Below are 19,372 nucleotides of genomic sequence, written 5' to 3'. Positions count from 1 at the left end.
GTGGCACTCAAAAATATGACGTAACAAGGTGTCACTCCCTTTAGCCTAAACCTGAAACCACATTTGAGAAATTTAATTTTGGTCCCACCAATCACCATCCCATCTCTCATCCTCCTCAACTTTTATATCTTTTCCATCTTTAGTGACATCGACGTCTTCATCATCTATTATTTTTTCGATCCTTCAACTCTGGCAAACCAACGTCACAACCCATTGTCTCTTCATCGAATTTTCCACCACCACAACCCAATGCATCACAATTCTTATAGGAAAAGACAACTAATACCAGAAAGAAAAATTAGAGAATCATATCAACTGAAAACCATAACTATAAATGCAAATCAAAACTTGAAACTCTATTAACAACATTCTAAGCTTTAACTCATCAAACGTTGTGTTTTTTTATATTATTGGTCTCTAATTTTGATACTTTTATTCTCTAGTAAATTTAGATTTCTATATTTAATATCTTAAATAATAAAATTCTATAAAACGATGATGTGTTTTTTCCATGTCAAATCTAGAGATTATTTTTGTTAACAAAGTAGTGCATTTTAAAAAGATATTTACCATAATGGTGTGGTTTTAAACATATTTACCATTTATGTTAAATTTTATATCAAATCAAAATTAGAAGGTAAAATAAAAAAGAAAAGAAATTGATTTATCATGGTAATTAACTTCTCGGTTTGTTCATATCTGGGTAACTATATTTTTTGTACACATCCAGGTAACGAACTTTTTAAAAATGTTCACATATGACCATTATGACAGGATGTAACATTTTACAGCCGTTCATATTGGTCATATGTGAACATTTCCAAAAAGTCTGTTACCTAGATGTGTATAAATAAAAGTAGTTACCCGAATGTAAACTAACCGAAAAGTTAATTATTTTGATAAGTCTATTGCCCTTTTAGCTATGTTACAGTGAATTATAGATTGTATATTTTTTGGGGGGTTACCCCTAGTTTCTGAGTTTTAACAAAAAAAAATATCAAAAAAGAAAAGAAAAAAAAGTAAGAAGAGAAAAAGAAATAAATAAAGAAAAGGAAAGGAAAAAAATTTATGTGCATTGTAGAGAAATAAAAGGAAAATTAAAGTTTTTGTTCTTTTTCATTGGAAGGAAAGTTATGAGGGAAAGTGATCATAAATGGTAAATTTTTTATGTCAATTTTTTTTTACTTTCTTCTCATTTTCATTTATTTCCTCTTTTTCTCTTGTTAAGTTGAACTCCGGAATAGGGTGTTAATGTCCAACCGATCTTTTATACTAATCTATACTAATAAATAAAGATCTATTTGTCACATGTCAATCTTTCATGCAATTGGACACTTGTCATTTTTTGGGATTTTTTTGAATTATTTAATAAACTTGTCATTATTTTGTTTTTCCTTTTTATTCAAATGTCACCTATTATATGTCATATTAATTAATTTTATTAATATATTAATTAATGTGTATTAATGTCACTACTAGAAACTTGAGTTTCAGCTATGGATTTAGAGAGGGATAAAATTTTAGCAAATTTTAGGCTTATAGAGAGGGAATTACAAAAGAACTACTATGGTTTAAAAAATTATTTTATTTATTCAACATTTAGCATATTAGAGAGTCTTTAGTGAAAGATCAGCTACGGATATCACAAGCATTTATCGACACACCCCCATCCCTCACAAATCTGTCAAAATTGAAGGCATTAAGCGAGGGTTTAGCGACAGATGGAAGAATTGTCCATTTTTTCCAGATGGAACGTGTTTAGCGAGAGAACACCGGTGGAAATTATATTTGGGGGACGCACATTTTGTTTTAGTATCGCCGATCTCTCGCTAGAATTGGCGCAACCCAATTCTAGTTTCACGAAATTGCTTAAGTTTCCTTCCCTCCCAAATCAGCTTTATCACTATAGAGTAAGTTCCCTTCGTTATGTTAACCTAATCTCACCCTCTCCGTTCAAACAGAGATGACGACACCACTCACCATTGCTGCTTTCGATTCCGGCAACCGCCACACCCCAGCATAAAATCTATAAAATCTAAAAGTAGTTCGTTACCTTCTGACTCAGGTAAATCTCTTGATTTTCTTTGCTTTAGTCATATATTAGGTTAGGTTTAGACGTTTAGTTTAGCTGCATAATATTTTACATTAGAGTTTAATTTCTCACTTTTTTTCTTTTTCAATCATCATTTGTCTTATATCTTAGCAATAAATACGTGAATCACCTTGAATTGATTTCATCATGTAATTATGAACTCTATTTGTGATTCCTGAATTTCGTACTAACTTGACATGTTCATTCATCCGTTGAATGTTTGTCTCAAATTCAATAGGTTCGGTAGCTTTCACCGGTGTTTCTGATTTTCCCTCCACTTATTTCTAAATTGTCTATTCTAATTTTTTCTCCTCATCATCAAGCTTTAAAGGTACATCTTCATTAGACAGAGACACGTAATGATCTTGAGCTTGGAGGTACAATGACTGTAATTTAATGTTTCTTTCTACTTCCAATTTACACTCCCCCAACTGTTTGACATAATGCCTAAGTGAAAGTCATGTTAAGGTCTTTCTAACTTCGTATATGAAAATCCAGGCTGCAGATGTGAGTTTTTTCAGAGTTCTCTCTCAGGTGAGTATATGCTATTTCATCATTTTGTCACTTTCAAATGTTGAATTATATTTTGTTTGTGAAGATTTTAAGTTGATTAATCACTTAACAGGTAAAACCAGAGGCAGGAAGACTGATGAGTGGTACTATCATGTTTTTTTATTACATCCACATCAAGTATCCTGGTTGTATGTCTACATCTTTTCATCACCCTCAAAATAATTTTGTTTTCAAGAAAATTAATTTTGTTTGTATTACATTTCAGCCAAGATTTGGTGAATCAGTAAGCCTAGTCAATAGAACCATACTAGGAATCCTTCTTATTGTCATAATTAGGTATGAAAATTTCAAAATCTCAATTCCTCAATTTCTTGTAAACTAAAGTCAACTTAACTTTGACTCATTTGCTCATTTCTTATTTTCAGTTCAATATGCACAACATTGCAAACATGGTTTTTTTTCTTCTGCAACTGAAAGAATTGTTGTTGCCTTAAGAAAAAATCTGTTCACCCATCTTGTTAATCAGGTAAAAATCATAAATGTCTTTTATGCCCCTTTTTTCAAGACTCAAGATTCACTCACCCTTCTGCAAGAAATAGCTTTCTTTGATGTTACAAGAACAGGGGAACTTCTTAGTAGGCTTTCTGAGGATAATCATTAAAAATATTGCAACTTCAAATCCAACATGTTTACCACATCATGGAAGCTAACATGTAAGACCAGCATTAAAGTAAAAAAAAAAAGTAAATTTAAATTCTTTTTTAACATAAAAACTTACTCATCTTTTTCTTGTTATTAGTACTGGTTTTGGTTGTTTTTCCTCTCATTTCAATTGTTGTATCCCAAGTTGGAAGTTGTCTTCATGAAGTTTCCCACAAAACTAAATCTATTGCAGACGTTGCGTCCTTAATTGATGAGGTGCGTATTGACCATTTTACCCCTATTTGTTATAATACCAATGCAATTGTTATCACATCCAACATTCTTTTGTATCCAAAGTATCTATTACTAAGAAAACATCCCAAAAAGCTAAATTTCCCATGTGTAGTAGCCACATTTTCAAACCATTGCAATTCCACTATCAAATCTGAATTTCCCAAGTTAAATGGGTAGAAATTCTTCTAACAATTTAAGACCTTGCATACTTAATCTAACACACCAAGTTCCTTTCCTTTAAACAGTGAATGCTCAAGTTTCCTGCCTTTAATCAAAAAAGAATCGATTGGGCTCACGATTGTAAGTGTATTTGCTTCCCAAAATTTTCCCAATATTTTAAAAAGTTTTTGCTGATCTTTATGAGTTTTGGACATTTACAGCCTCTTTTTTCCTGGTGAAAGTGGTGTAGATCAGCTGGTACGCTCTGCTCTGTTATGTTATATATATATATATATATATATATATATATATATATATATATATATATATATATATCTTTTGTTGATCATATAAGAATAGACACTGTTTTTGTATATCTTTTGGCTCTATTTCCAAAAAAAAAAAAAAAACAGAAAAGAATGGTAAGATGTTTGCATCTCACCTTAGTTTCCACTTAGACTATTGATTTTTTGTTTTGTTTTTTAATGTTTTACTAATGGATTTTGTAGCAAGCAACACTAAACAATCTACTCAAGAGTACATTACACCAAAAACAGCTAAAGTTCAGGTATTTTAAATTCTTTTGTAGGAAAAAAAGGCTTTTGAAGTGGTTCATTCCATTCCTTGATTATGATTTTAATTGAATGGAATGAGCCATTCCATTCCTTCTTTCATGTTTCTGTTTTTTCATGTTTTTTTTTTGTTATAATAGGAGGCTTATGAAAGTGCTATGGTGGCTAAGTTTGGTGATGATACTAGTTGCCACCCCCTCTTGGATAATGAAACATGGATTCGGATCTGTGTCTGATCCAACGAGCTTTTTGGAAGGAACATCCCAAGAGGTTCGTTTAATTTTGTACTTTATAAAAATTTAGAATCGACAGATTGATTAAGAATTTTGGGCTTCCAATGGGGAAATTCCAGTAAGTTTCTATTTCTTAATCATAAATTAAAATAGTTTAGAAAAGGGCAAAACAGTAATTTTCCAAACCGATGATCGTTTCTAGGCTTGAAGACTTGATAGGATATGATTTAGCAGTTGTTGTGTCAAAAGAATTCGCCACTGCTTTTCCTGATCGCACTTTCATCTCTCCTGTAGTTGACCTTCTTATTAAAAATGAGCGAAATGGTAATTTACTAATTTTCATTTACGTGTTGTCTTTCAATCATGTGTTTAAATGACATGGCTTTTTCAGGTAAAAACAATGGAAAGGGTATATGTTGAAAAAGGTAGCAAACCAAAACCTGATAATATGGTATTACCAGTTATAGAAGAGTCAAGAAAGGTAGTCAATCTTATGCCACAAGGAAAGGTAACCCATTTGTAACCTTGGGACATACTAAGGGAAATTTTGTCATTTTGTGTTTTATCTGTGTAGACTATAGCCATAACTGATGAAGAAATATTAGAGATGGTGTTGTTTCCTGTGGTAAAGGAAGCATGTCATGTTTTAGAGGAAAAAATTGTTGTTAAAGCATCCGATCTTGACATTGCATTTGTTCTTTGGGATGAGTTTTCCTTCATATCGGTATGTTTATAATTGAAAAATAGCAATATAGTTTGCAAGAATAAACAATTTTAGATAAAAAAAATGTATTTTGCATTTACATTTTCACAATGTGTTGTAGTGGTGGCATTGTTTTTTGGGCAGATGTTGTTGGGAGTAAACACATATACAAGTCTGGAAGAATGGTCTGAAAAATATGGCAACTTTTATAAACCATCAAGATTCTTGGAAGAAAGAGCCATAAATGGTGTCCCATTGGTGAGTTTACTTTTTTTATCCTCAATCTTTTTTACTTAATGACCTTAATGGGACATAAGCCATATATTGGTGATCTTTTGCAGAGTGCACCTATAAATACGGGTTCTAGAGCACGTATGTAAGCAAGAGTATACAACTATATGTTCATGGGTTGAGTTATATGAAGCTAAGTATGATATGAAACACGATACTTTGGTAACTTTGATAGTTTTTGTATTATAATATTTGGTTGTATCATTATTTGATGTTTTTTAGTATAATAATTTGATGATTGTAGTATTTTTTTTCTTTTAGAATCATAATAAAAAAAATGATATTACAAGTTTGCGACGGATAAGTGACAAAAAAATAATAATAATGCATGAATTTTGTGAGGGATTAGCTATGGAAAAAATCATGTCTAAACTTTGCGACGGATCGGCGACGGCAAAAGAACAAAATTAATTTATGAATTTTGCAAAGGATTAGCTATGGAAAAGAACCATGTCTCAAGTTTGCAACAGATCAGCGACAATTTTTTTTTTCTAGTATATGAACTTTGCAAGGGATTAGCTACGGAAAAAAAACTGATCAGGGAAATTTGTGATAGAACAGCGACAGAATGTCTTTAACAAATTTTGTCGATAATGTCCCGGGTAAATGTATTAAGTGACACTTAGCGACGGATATTCTGTCGCTAAATTTGTCACCAGGAAAAACCGATCCGTCGCTAAAACCCTCGCTGAGTCATTAGCCACCTTTTAATTACCTATGGAGTGAATCTGTCGCTGATCCATCGCAAACAACATTTAGCGACGGATCCGTCCGTCTCTAAAACCCCTGTTTCTAGTGGTGTGTAGATAGTAACCTTCCATTTTTATTATCATTATTTCTCTATGAAATGATTTGGATTAAGGAACTAGATTCGAATGAGATTGTGATTTAATACGTTATGAACATAAACCGAAGCAAAGATCTCCGAAATTAAAGTGTATGTTTATAAGAAATGGAGTGATCGATTTCTCATTGTAAATTTTATATTTGAAAAGATTAATGGGTTGAATGTAAGTCCACATTATTAATCTGACTGTTATTTGACCAATGAATTGAAATTAATGATGTGAAAAGGAAAATATACCAGAAACACGTATATACTATGGTGGGTGGATTGCATGCTAAGATAAAAATTCATTAGTCATATTATACATGAAGTTATTAGTGAAAGATATTTCTCCGAATGACATGTATCAATTTATTTAATTTTATACAAAAGGAAAGTGGTTAATTAAAAGCATTTACACATTTTTTTTATTGTATCATGTTCATTAATAATTTTAAGAGAGGGTAAAAGGATTGTCAAAAGATTGCAATTTCACATATTAAAATAGACTAAACTGCACAAATAGTCTCTGTGGTTTGCTCAAAATTGCCACTTTGATCCAAAAAAGTTTGGACTAGCACCAGAGGTCCAAAACTTTCACTTTGTTGCGTTTTTGGTCCAATCTATTATGTCTTTTTTCAAAATGACGGATTTACCCCTATTAATATGATTTTCTTTTTTTCTTATTTGCTTTTCTAATATTCAGATTAAAAATAAATAAATAAATAAATATACAACTAATAACCCTCCCAAACCCCACCCCACCTCTCTCTCTCTCTCTCTCTCTCTCTCTCTCGTCAAACTCGTCGGAACAGGAAAGCAAAAGCAGCAGGGGTGCCATTGCCGCCCTCTGTCGCCGCTGCTATGGAATCCCATCGGACACCACCAACCTCTTGACACCACATGAAGATCCCACCTCGATGCATCTTCACAACTCAGCTCGTCGGAACCCTAGTTGTAGGGATGATGAATCTCGCAGGGCTTCATCCTGAAATTCCATGGACATCCCCCAAATTCAAAGTTACATTTCATACTTTTGTGATTTGGGGAGTCATCAGACCTGAGCGAATCTTTGGTTCTGGAGATTTGTTTAGAAATTTGATATGGATTTTTCTAATCGGCGGTGTTGGATGCAGGGACGACATTCATGGGTGTGTTGTTGTTCTTCGCCTTGCAAAACAAATGGGTTAATTTGAAGTCCCCTACGCCCTTTTGTATCTGGTCGGAATCGGCGATGAGCAGCAAGGTGGCGGCGGCGATCTACTGTGGTGGTCAGAGTCCGTTCCAGCGACTCCGGTTACTATGTATCGGGTCGGAATCGGCGGAGAAAGTGAATGGGTTTGGAGAGGGCCCGGTGGCGGCCGAAATTTGTGGCTGCAGGTTGTCTTTCTTGCTGGAAAGTCTCCACCTTCATTGGTGGTTTTATCAATTCAGAAAAAAAACGAAGAAGGAGGGGGAAATAGATTAGAGGTCAGGGGATATTAGATGGTGGTGGGTCACGGTGGCAGTGGGTGGTCGAGGGTGGTAGCCCTTGACTGCCCTTGATTCCCTCTTCGATCCTTGACAATAATTCAGTGAGAGGAAGGGAAAAGGAGGCAAGATGGTGAGGGTTTTTTTTTCCAACAATGGGGAGAGAGAGAGAGAGAGAGAGAGAGAGAGAGAGATTTATTTTCTTGTTTTAGAAAGAGATTTATTTTTATTTTTGTTTTTTGTTTTTTTTTAAATTAGTAAATCAGAAAAACAAATAAGAAAAAAGAGAAAATCATAATGAAAGGGGTAGATCCGTCATTTTGAAAATAATCTGAACAGATTGGACCAAAGATGCAACAAAATGAAAGTTTTGGACCACTGACGCTAGTCCAAACCTTTTTGGACCAAAGTGGTATTTTTCGACATACCACAGGGACCATTTGTGCAGTTTTGTCATTAAAATATATGTTTTCATATTATGCAGTTTTACTGTTACACATGTTTTTTCGTATTATGAAGTTTTTATAATTAGTAGTTTTGAACTGTTGTAAAACAAACTACTTTATAATCCTATTGATGTTATAGTTTACTTGCATTGTTTTTATACGTTTAAACTTATTTTAAAATATATTATTATATAACTAAAATATTATTATTTATATCATTTATATTTGGTTGATATTTTTTTTATTAACATGGGATATAAGAACAATCAATAAATAGTGCAATATTGATGCTATATTTTGCTTGTGTTATACGATTTAAACTTATTTTAAAATATGTTATTATATAACTAAAATATTACTCCAGGAGATATAAGAAATAGTCATTAGATAGTGTAGATAAACTGAAATATGAATTATGAAAAATTCCAACATAAATAAAGTTTTTGTAATTTGGTTTTGTTTTATAAATATAATTTCCATCTACTAAAATATTTGTTTAAACTTTTCTAATAAAGGTCCATTTCATTTCACATTTTTATATGGTTAAAATATCTAATATTGTTCTTGAAAAGTAGTTTCATTGCTTTTTAGGGGACATATGGATTTATTTGCTTTGTTATATGGTTCACATCCACAAAGGTAAAACAAATAGAATTAAGATCTGAAATCTTATTTCTTTTCTCGGATTTTTTCCTTCTCCCTATTTTGAAAATTTCCATCCAGAAAATGCATGGAGTTCATGGTAGATATTGGATTCATGAATGTTTGTAATCATTTTTCTTTCGGGTCATCTATGAGCCACTAAAATGTACAACTCTTCATATCCAATTTTCTATTTGACATATTATATTTTCAAGGGCAAGGTAATTTAAGTATTTAACTTTTGTTTAGCTTCCATAGGGATATTGGATAAGCTTGGAAAGAACTTAACATGTGAAAAAGGAAAAAACAAACTTTAATGTGTGGGATGTCAAGGATATGTAAGTAAAAAAAATGGTGACGGTGGGTTAACACTCTTTAACCATTATTTATCAGTTTTTATAAACTATCATTTGGAAAATATGTTTATCAGTCAAAAAACTCAGCCATTGTTGACTTCCTAGTTTTGCTTTATATTTTCACGAAGGACTACGTTTCACTTGGACTCTCAATGGCTTTTATTTTCAGTTTGACGTATAGATATTAAAGCATGCATTTTAGAAGGTTAATGAGTTTATAGTAAAGCATCAGTTCATTATTAAAATTCGGCGTTCTTGTTATGTTACTAAGGAATATTGATAAAAAATGTGGTTTATGTAAAGGAACAACATTACAAGTTATAACATTGGGTAATAGTGTTATAGAAGCAGAGATAGTTTCTGAAAGTAATATAGGAAACCATATGTTTATTCCAAGAATGTCTTTGACGCCTTCAGATAAAATGATTCATTTTGCATTTTAAAGAAGACAATTTGTATGTTTTGCGATGACAATAAACAAGAGTCACAGAGTCGTTATTGAAGGTGGGTTTGTTTTGAAACAACCAATGTTTACTTATGAGCAGTTGTATGATGCATTACTCAAAGATAAAAGCAAAGGTGGATTAAAGACACTAATTTTAGACAATTACGGTAAACCTACAAATATGACATCTAATGTCGTATTTAAAGAAGTCTTTGAAAATTTGTGATTCAACCTATTTATTTGAAATATGTCATTACCTTTTTATTATTATACATTGGATTATTTACTTATTTATCATTTTATTTGTATTTATTTTTAAATTTTTGTGTAAAAGATGTTTAATATTTACATCTTCATATTTAATTTTTGTTTTAATGAACCCGTGTAGTACATGGGTCTCAGACCTACTTATTCAAAAAAATTATATTTGTGGTTTGCAGATATATATACTAAACAAATTTGCGTGTGTGTTGCACATAAATATAGTTACATAGTCAAAATTATAACCATATATATTTCGTCAAAAAATATATAATTCATTGTCCTTAACTCTAAAATATTTTTTTTCAAAACTAAATTGAAATGTTGTTGTTCAGGGCGGATGCAAAACTTCATAGTAGAGGTGGCATGAGAAATTTAAGTAGTTGCACGATAGTAGGAAAAAAAATCTGAAATTTTTTGCACTGCATACAAAAAAATCGGGCGTTGCTGGTACCACTACAGTCACCATAACAAAACTGCCCCTGAATGTAAAATATTATCATTATGTGGAACAATGTGAGAGCACACACAACTATTAAAATTAATGGTTAAATATTATAGTAATTAATGGGTGAACATGATGATGGATAATACAATATATGTTTCTTTTTACCTTATAGCATACTATCTCCGTCCGAAATTAATTGTCCACAATTAACTTTTGAAGTCTGTATTCTTCAACTTTGACTTTTAATATTTTTATTTTTGATAGATAATACTTGATGCAAAATATATGAACGGATTGTATTTTAAATATTATAAGTTTTATCAAGTAATATATAACACAAATAAAAATATTTAAGGTCAAAGTTGAAGAAAAAAAACTTCAAAAGTCAAAAGTGAACAAATAATTTGGGATGCGGGGAGTAATTATATTCTTATAGTAAAATTAAATAAGAAAAAAATATCAAAAGTGTAAAAAGATTTTATAGATTACTAGAGTCAATGAATAAGAATTTTTAATTAATACATTAATGGGTGAACATGATGATGGATAATACAATATATGTTTCTTTTTACCTTATAGCATACTATCTCCGTCCGAAATTAATTGTCCACAATTAACTTTTGAAGTCTGTATTCTTCAACTTTGACTTTTAATATTTTTATTTTTGATAGATAATACTTGATGCAAAATATATGAACGGATTGTATTTTAAATATTATAAGTTTTATCAAGTAATATATAACACAAATAAAAATATTTAAGGTCAAAGTTGAAGAAAAAAAACTTCAAAAGTCAAAAGTGAACAAATAATTTGGGATGCGGGGAGTAATTATATTCTTATAGTAAAATTAAATAAGAAAAAAATATCAAAAGTGTAAAAAGATTTTATAGATTACTAGAGTCAATGAATAAGAATTTTTAATTAATACATTTAAAATAATTATATTCTTATAGTAAAATTAAATAAGAAAAAAATATCAAAAGTGTAAAAAGATTTTATAGATTACTAGAGTCAATGAATAAGAATTTTTAATTAATACATTTAAAAATACTATTAAACATAAACCATATTACTTCAGTGATCTCTTATAAAAAATAGTATAAAATTAATACTTGTATACATAAAATAAGATAAAGTAATATGAATTGTATTTAATGTGATTAATTTAATATATTAAATAATAATAAGATATGGTGTTAGTGGTGAAAATGTTTTTTTTAGATTTAATGTGGATGATAATCTTAAATTATGACATCCTATTTAAAAACATGGGATATAATTAAAATATTGACAAACTTTCATAATTAATCCACGTGCTTAGCAAAATATTATATTTTGAGGACTTCTATGAAAAACGTCATGTCATTGGTCCTTATAGTTTCGAAAATTGCATGAATAATCCTTATGGTGTTAACTTCAACATTTGACTAGTTAGTTTTTTTATTTGACCAAAATACCCTTGGACCAAATTTAAAATTATGTATACCTCAAAGATGAATTTTGAAAATTTGAAATTTGTTACATATATAAATTATAAATAAAAGTTTGATATATATATATATATATATATATATATATATATATATATATATATATATACACACACACACATACATACATACATGGTCCAGTTCAGGTGAGGACTGCGAGGACAATTCTCCACCATCCATTTCGTCAAGGGCACTATAACAACCCAAAAATCAGATAATTTTTTTTTCGTTTTCAATTAAGAATTACAGCCATAAATTTTTTCCAAAATCCATTACAAAATAAACATGTCAAATTATCATAGTAACAACATCAGTAAGTACGGAAAATAGTGGACAGTGAATGTTGCGTCATCAAGCCGGACCCTTCCCTTTAGTACCGGAAGTACTTGAAACCACAATACAAATTGTAAAAAAAAAAGATTAATGAGTTTTCCCAAAATATCACACAACACATAAATAATTGCCATGGGCTACCCTCACGGTCTTTTTCCCTAAAATGTCATAGGTTGCCCCCATGGTCTAATATCCTGGTGCCATGGGCTACCCCCATGGTCTTTCATGTCGTGGGCTACCCCCATGGTCTTCCATACAAGTGCCCCGAGCTACCCCCAAGGTCTTTCAAACAAGAAACCACATAAACAACTATCATTCCACATGACAAGTAATGGGTCGGCATTGGTGCATTCGACCCATAGATATAGTGAGAAGACTCACCTCGCAAACTGAACAAAAGCTGATGAGGTCTCGACTCTGAATCTCAACTCTCTAACCGACACATATTCCCACTAGATGACTAATTTCCATCAAAATCCCAAAATACCCTTAAGGTCAAACTTGGTCAAAGTCAAAGTCAACTATCCTCACGTTGTGGCCAAGCATTGTTCACATTGTGGTAATGAACTCGATTCGTTTCCCACTCGACTCGACCCAAACTAGTTAACTCTATCAAAGAAACCACATGAGCTGGCATCACGACGTGAGCACCGATTCTCACGTCATAAGCTCCAAGGGTTCTAACAAAAACGAGACTGCTCCCATTCTCACGTTGTGGGATCTAACATCTCACGTCGTGAGCGTTGTCCGAGGCTAAGGGTCACCATTTTAAGTTCTTAATTCATTAAGTCTTCGATTCCACTTCATCCATAAGCTAAAGGGGACCCCTAAGGTCTAAAAAAATGTTTCATTTATGGTCATGCATGCACCAAACATGATTATCCATTATCTAGGTCAAAAGAGAAGAAATAAGCTTCAAACTTGCATGCATGCCTTAAATCTATACCAACTCCCAGATCTGAACACTATAATGCTCTTGGGACTCTTAGAATCCATAAAGTTGCCAACTTTAAGGATCTACTCCACTCAATCATGCAATAACATCAATAAAATGGATAAAACTCAAGATCTATCCATGATAAGCAATAAAGTTGGAGCCTTTGATACTTAAAATGGTCCAAAAGCAGGAAAAGATGATGATGATGGCGATTCTTTTCCCACACCCACACTAGAGAACTTCCTTCTTCTTCTTTTCTTCTTCCTACAAGCTAGAAATGCACCCAAATAACAAAATATCTTAAGGAGGAGGAAGATCAGGGTTTTTGGAGGTCTAGAGAATGAGGGCGGCTGAGGGTGAGAAACCCTAACCCTCTCATTACTTTAAATACTGAAAACTTAGGGTTTTTGTTCACTAGCCTCCATCACATCGTGAGCATCTAATTGCTCATGTTGTGAGCCTTAAAATGATGCATGGGTCCGACTTACTCTTCACGACGTGAGATGTCATCTCTCCCGTCGTGAGAAGGGAAAAAGGGAAACTTTTAACTTTAAAATATGGAAGATAATATGCACCGGATCCGGGGTGTTACAATTCTCCCCCACTTGAATCAGACTTCGTCCTCAAATTCAACTGCTACGAACAAGCCCGGGTAATGCTCCCGCATCACAACCTCCTGCTCCTAGGTCCACTCGGAGCCTCTCTAATGCTGCCACTGCACCTTTACCAAAGTTATCTCCTTGTTGTGAAGGACCTTCATATTCCTTTCTAGAATAGCTATCAGCATCTCAACATAGTTCAGGCACTCATCGATCTGAATATCATCTAACGACATCACTACGGAATCATCGGTTACACATTTTTGCAACTGAGACACATGGAAAGTGTTATGGATCTGACTGAGTTCATCAGGAAGATCCAGCCGGTATGCAACCCTACCAACACGGGAATAAATCCTAAATGGACCAATAAATCGGGACCCAGCTTGCCCCTCTTCCGAAATCGGGTGACACCTTTCCAAGGTGACACCTTCAGTAACACAAAGTCTCCCACCTGAAACTCGAGGTTTGAACGGCTTCGGTCCACGTAACTCTTCTGGTGACTCTGCGCGACCCGCAACCTATCACACACCTGCTAAATCAACTCGGTGGTCTTAAGCACTACCTCAGTGCTTCCCATGACTCGATGTCTGACCTCTCCCCAACAAACTGAGGTCCTACACCTCTTTCCATACAACATCTCAAATGGTGGTCAATCAATACTAACATGATAACTGTTGTTGTAAGAGAACTATGCCAGTGGAAGGTAAGTATCCCAACTCCCTCCAAAATCCAACACACAAGCCCTAAGCAGATCCTCGAGCATTTGAATCTTCCGTTCACTCTAACCATCGGTTTGGGGGTGGTATGCTATACTGAAATGTAATTGGGTGCCTAACTCCTCATGGAACTTCCTCCCAAAATTTAGAGGTGAAACGAACATCACGGTCCGAGACCATAGATACCAACACCTCATACCTGGCTACCACCTCCCGAACATAGATATTCACTAACTTTTCTGCAGATGTACTCTCTACAATCAGAATAAAATATGCACTGTTGGTTAACCTGTCCACAATGACCCAAATAGAGTCAACACCCCTGATGTCTTGGGAAATTTGGTGATGAAGTCCATAGTGATCTCTCTCATTTCCACATAGGGATGGGTAACAGTTGCACCTTGTTGTGAGGTCTTTGATGTTCGGCTTTGACCTTCCTACAAGTCAAACAAACCTCAACAAACCAAACAACTTCCCTTTTCATGTAGGGCCATGATATGGGCATATTTAGTTATAAAATTCATGCATTATCTTAATACTTTATGTTGATTTTATCTCATTTAATGAACAAAAGGTGCTTAATTAGCTTAAATATTTCATTTTCAGCAACAAAGACATGCTCGAAAGGAAAATGAAGCGGAATTGGCGATTGGAGGCTTGGATCTTGGATTTTGAAGAAAGAAGGACGTTGCTGGACAGCTTGACCCCTCGTTAGTGTTTTGGCCATATCTCATGAACTGTAACTCCGATTGACGAGATTCAAAATGTTCTGAAAAGTAGACACAATTTCGGACGACTTTTGTGTTTTGAGAAAATGCTGATTCGAAACGTACTCGGCGAGTAGGGTCGATTACTCGCCGAGTTGTATCGAACTTTCGCGATTCTGGACGCGCTGACTTGCCGTACACGGGTTTTAAGTGACGGACTCGCCGAGTAGGTCACTGGACTCGCCGAGTAGCCTCCGTTTTGTGAAAACTATATAAAGGGACTTTCATATCGATATCATAGGATGGAGAGAAACCCTAGGAGGCTGAGAAACGATTGGAAGTGCTGCTAGGTCGTGAGGAACTGAAGAATCAACCCTACATTCAATTGTGAAGAGAATCAAGACAATTTTGGTTTATTCTTAGTAACTTTTTGATTTGAATCATGTTTACATACTTTGATTTCGTTTTTGATTTTATGTTTACTGCAACCATGAGCTAAAAACTTATTCTTCTGTTAGGGTAGACAATTTTGTGAACATGGATTGATTATTTGAGTATGATTAATTTTAATTGGTAATTATGTTTAGTTAAGCTTGTTAAAGAACCTTATGTGTTGACAATAACTATTCTTCTGTTAATAAATCAGTAATTAAGTTGTATGAACATCTCTTAGTTATTAATTTCATATGATTTATTGTGACCACATAGTTGTATGTCTAGGAATAACGAATGTGAAACTAGAATTAACTAGAAGATAGGTAAGTTAATGTGTGAGATTGTTTGATGAACATCAGCAATAGGTTAATTGAAGGGTCAATTTAATTAACCATTACAAGTCTTACTTAACCCGAATCAATAATCTAGGAAACCCGTTAATTTAGACAACTGGCCATTGCTTGAGTTAATTTGTTTTCTAAGAATTAGGAATAGCGAACGTGAACCTAATTATCTTAATTGGTAGCCAATGAAGAATTAATCTGATACATTAAAATCATCCATGGGAACAAATGAGTCGTACCTAAACAGAAGTCCTCTTTACTATTGAATTTAGTTGGTAATTAATTGTTTTAGTTGCTAGTTAGTTAATTTGTGTGTTGGTTATTCTAATTAAGTTTCTAGTCTTGTAAAACTAGAGAAAACCCCCTTTTTGTTATTTGTTTTATTTAGATAATATTAGCATTTATTTTAATTGTTTACCGTTCCCTGTGTTCGATACCCTACTTGCTTGAACTATATTACTAATCGATAGGTACACTGCCTTTCGTGTGTTTATTTTGTGTCTAAGTTAGTAGGATTAAAACTAGTTGGTTTTACACACATCAAGTTTTTTGCCATTGCTTGAGTTAATTTGTTTTCTAAGAATTAGGAATAGCGAACGTGAACCTAATTATCTTAATCGGTAGCCAATGAAGAATTAATCCGATACATTAAAATCATCCATGGGAACAAATGAGTCGTACCTAAACAGAAGTCCTCTTTACTATTGAATTTAGTTGGTAATTAATTGTTTTAGTTGCTAGTTAGTTAATTTGTGTGTTGGTTATTCTAATTAAGTTTCTAGTCTTGTAAAACTAGAGAAAACCCCCTTTTTGTTATTTGTTTTATTTAGATAATATTAGCATTTATTTTAATTGTTTACCGTTCCCTGTGTTCGATACCCTACTTGCTTGAACTATATTACTAATCGATAGGTACACTGCCTTTCGTGTGTTTATTTTGTGTCTAAGTTAGTAGGATTAAAACTAGTTGGTTTTACACACATCAAGTTTTTGGCGCCGTTGCCGGGGAACGGTTCAAATAGTTAATTTTATTTGCTAATTGTTATCGGTTTTATTTTATTGATTATTTTTTTATTTAGTTTAATTTTTATCTTTATTTTTTATTATGTATTTTCCAAATCTCGATGCTTTTGATGCTTTTCTTGAGGAAGTAGTGCAGGAAGATGAGGATTATGACTCGGATGAAGATTTGAAGAAATTTGATAGATGGTTAGATATCATCTTGTCTAACAATCAAGAACAATCTGAGTCACAAGAGCTAGATTTACAAGATGATGAATTTAATCCAGAAAGAGACTTGGAGGAGCTGCAAAGGTTGCTGGCAGAAGGGTCAGATGAAGAACAAGAACAAGCTGAATTGCAGGAACCAAGTTGTGGTTTGACCATTACCACGACATGGTCCCCTATTCTTCCAGTTTGTGTTTCAAAGCATGGGGTGACGATTCCAACTTTTGAGAAAGTTCTGAAGCGTGATCCATTTCTGATTAGTACCCGACCGGTCCCAACCCTTGTCAGAAGTCTTGGGTTTTATGTATTCAAGCTTGTTTGGCCAATTTTAGAAGAAAAGAGCCAAATTTTACAAACTGGTCCAAAGAAAATATTTAATGCAATGGATGGATTGACATTGAGTTTATTGGAAGTTTATTAAGTTGGGAGTCCAGCTCAAGACTCGCACAAAAAGAAGCGCTTGCGGGAGGCAACCCGTCATTAGAGTTTGCTTTTATTTTTTCTTTTCAAACTTCTAGTTTATTGGGATAATTTAGGATTTTAATTTTGATTTTTTTCCTTTTTTATTACGTGTTTTTTTTTTGTCTTTGATCTTTGCAGAAATTAGGGTGCAATTAGAGTGATTTCTTAAAGCATGAGGGCATTAAAGTGTAGGGTCGAGTCGTTTACAAGAAGATTAGAAGACTTTGAGCGATATGTTGAGTCTGATGTTTATATTTGATTAAAAAGAGTCTCGTCCCCGAAGAAGATGAGGAGTTGTATTACCTTGATACTCTCCTTGAACACAAAATTAAAGGTGAAGCAGAAAGAAGAATTTGCGCGATCAGAGTCGAAAACTCGTCGAGTGCACCCTTATAACTCGACGAGTTCCAACGAAAATTCACGATTTCTGCCCATATGACGATTCAACTCGGCAAGTCTCCACATAAAACTCGACGAGTTGCTCATTCTTTTATCTTTGAGTCAACGATTTGATTCAATTTAAGGCGGCATTGTCTATATTTTTGAAGATCATTTCCGAGCATTTCCAAGAAGCTTTTTCCTCGATATTTTGGAGCTGTCATCCACACGAGACGAATGACGCCCAAGGCATGGATGCGCTGTTCCCATGCCAAAGTCAACTGAAGTTGGAGCTTTACATGAAGAAGATTAACCTCGTGACTACTATCCCAGGGGAGTTTGTTCCAATTCTCTCCTTATTTTTATTGTTCTTTATCATGCATGATATGCAATGGGGACATTGCATAAATTAAGTGTGGGGTAGGGGGTTGGTTATATTAGTTAAAAATTTAATTTATGATAAAATTTGAAATTTTTTTCATTAAAATTGCTAGGGTTAATTTAGAAAATTTTGGTAAAGCAATTAGGGATCATGCTAGTATTATATTTGATGATTCTATGAAGACCCAAATGTTTAGTTGAGCCTATATATGTTCTAGTGCATTTGTGGCTTCCTTATTCTAGTGAAATCATGAGACAAAAACATGACCTCGCTTAGTTTGAAGGATGCAATATGTTTAGCATCGTGTACCAGAAATGTATTCAGGAAAATTATTATCGTTAACCAATAAAGGTTGAAGTTGAGCGCCCCTGCTTAAGCATGTAGGTTTTGAGTGAAAAAAGTGTGTTACATGTTAAAAAAAGAGAGAGAGAATTACAAGAAAAGTTGTAAGAATTTTGGAGCAATCAAAGTGAAGATCAAAAGATCAAAATTCCGAAGATTCAAAAAGTTGAAGATACCAAAAATCAAACAACAAGGTGGTGAATTCAAAGAAATTAAAGATCTAATGTCAAAGAAGTGAAGAATTCCAAAGATCTCCAATGTGGCATCATAAATTGTAATTGTCTAGATTATGTATGCTTGGGTTGCTCAACCAAAAATACCTTGAGGTTAGGAGATTTTCTGAGGATGGATTCGGAGGGATGCATAAAATGAGCATTGTTCGGAAAAAGTGGGCGAATGTTTATGAGGATTGTGAGTATTTGGAGTATAGGGGGTTCCTTAGGAAAATTTTAGACACAAATGCATGCGTTACGGTCTTGACATAATGAATGGGTTCGATTGGGATTGTCTTATGTAATATTAGTGTACTAAAATTCAGTTTTGCTTGGGGGCAAGCAAAAGTCAAGTGTGGGGTATTTTGATATGGACATATTTAGTTATAAAATTCATGCATTATCTTAATA

At 33.4% G+C, this 19,372-nt stretch overlaps 1 long non-coding RNA gene and 1 other non-coding gene across 2 annotated transcripts; both read left to right on the top strand.

Annotated features, from left to right (window-relative positions):
• The first annotated feature begins 1,624 nt into the window (after positions 1 to 1,624).
• Positions 1,625 to 2,628, top strand: LOC122194488 (uncharacterized). The gene is made up of 3 exons (XR_006190766.2): positions 1,625 to 2,065; positions 2,416 to 2,469; positions 2,591 to 2,628. It is a non-coding gene; the product is annotated as an uncharacterized LOC122194488 (long non-coding RNA).
• A 662-nt stretch (positions 2,629 to 3,290) lies between these two features.
• Positions 3,291 to 5,745, top strand: LOC111918957 (uncharacterized). The gene is made up of 9 exons (XR_008232023.1): positions 3,291 to 3,318; positions 3,405 to 3,603; positions 3,922 to 3,958; positions 4,210 to 4,268; positions 4,413 to 4,542; positions 4,897 to 5,013; positions 5,080 to 5,229; positions 5,353 to 5,466; positions 5,550 to 5,745. It is a non-coding gene; the product is annotated as an uncharacterized LOC111918957 (transcript).
• Positions 5,746 to 19,372: the final 13,627 nt, after the last annotated feature.

The sequence above is a fragment of the Lactuca sativa genome, chromosome 4 (assembly GCF_002870075.4).
Source record: "Lactuca sativa cultivar Salinas chromosome 4, Lsat_Salinas_v11, whole genome shotgun sequence".
Taxonomy (NCBI): Eukaryota; Viridiplantae; Streptophyta; class Magnoliopsida; order Asterales; family Asteraceae; genus Lactuca; species Lactuca sativa.
This window is presented reverse-complemented; position numbering and strand designations above follow the sequence as displayed.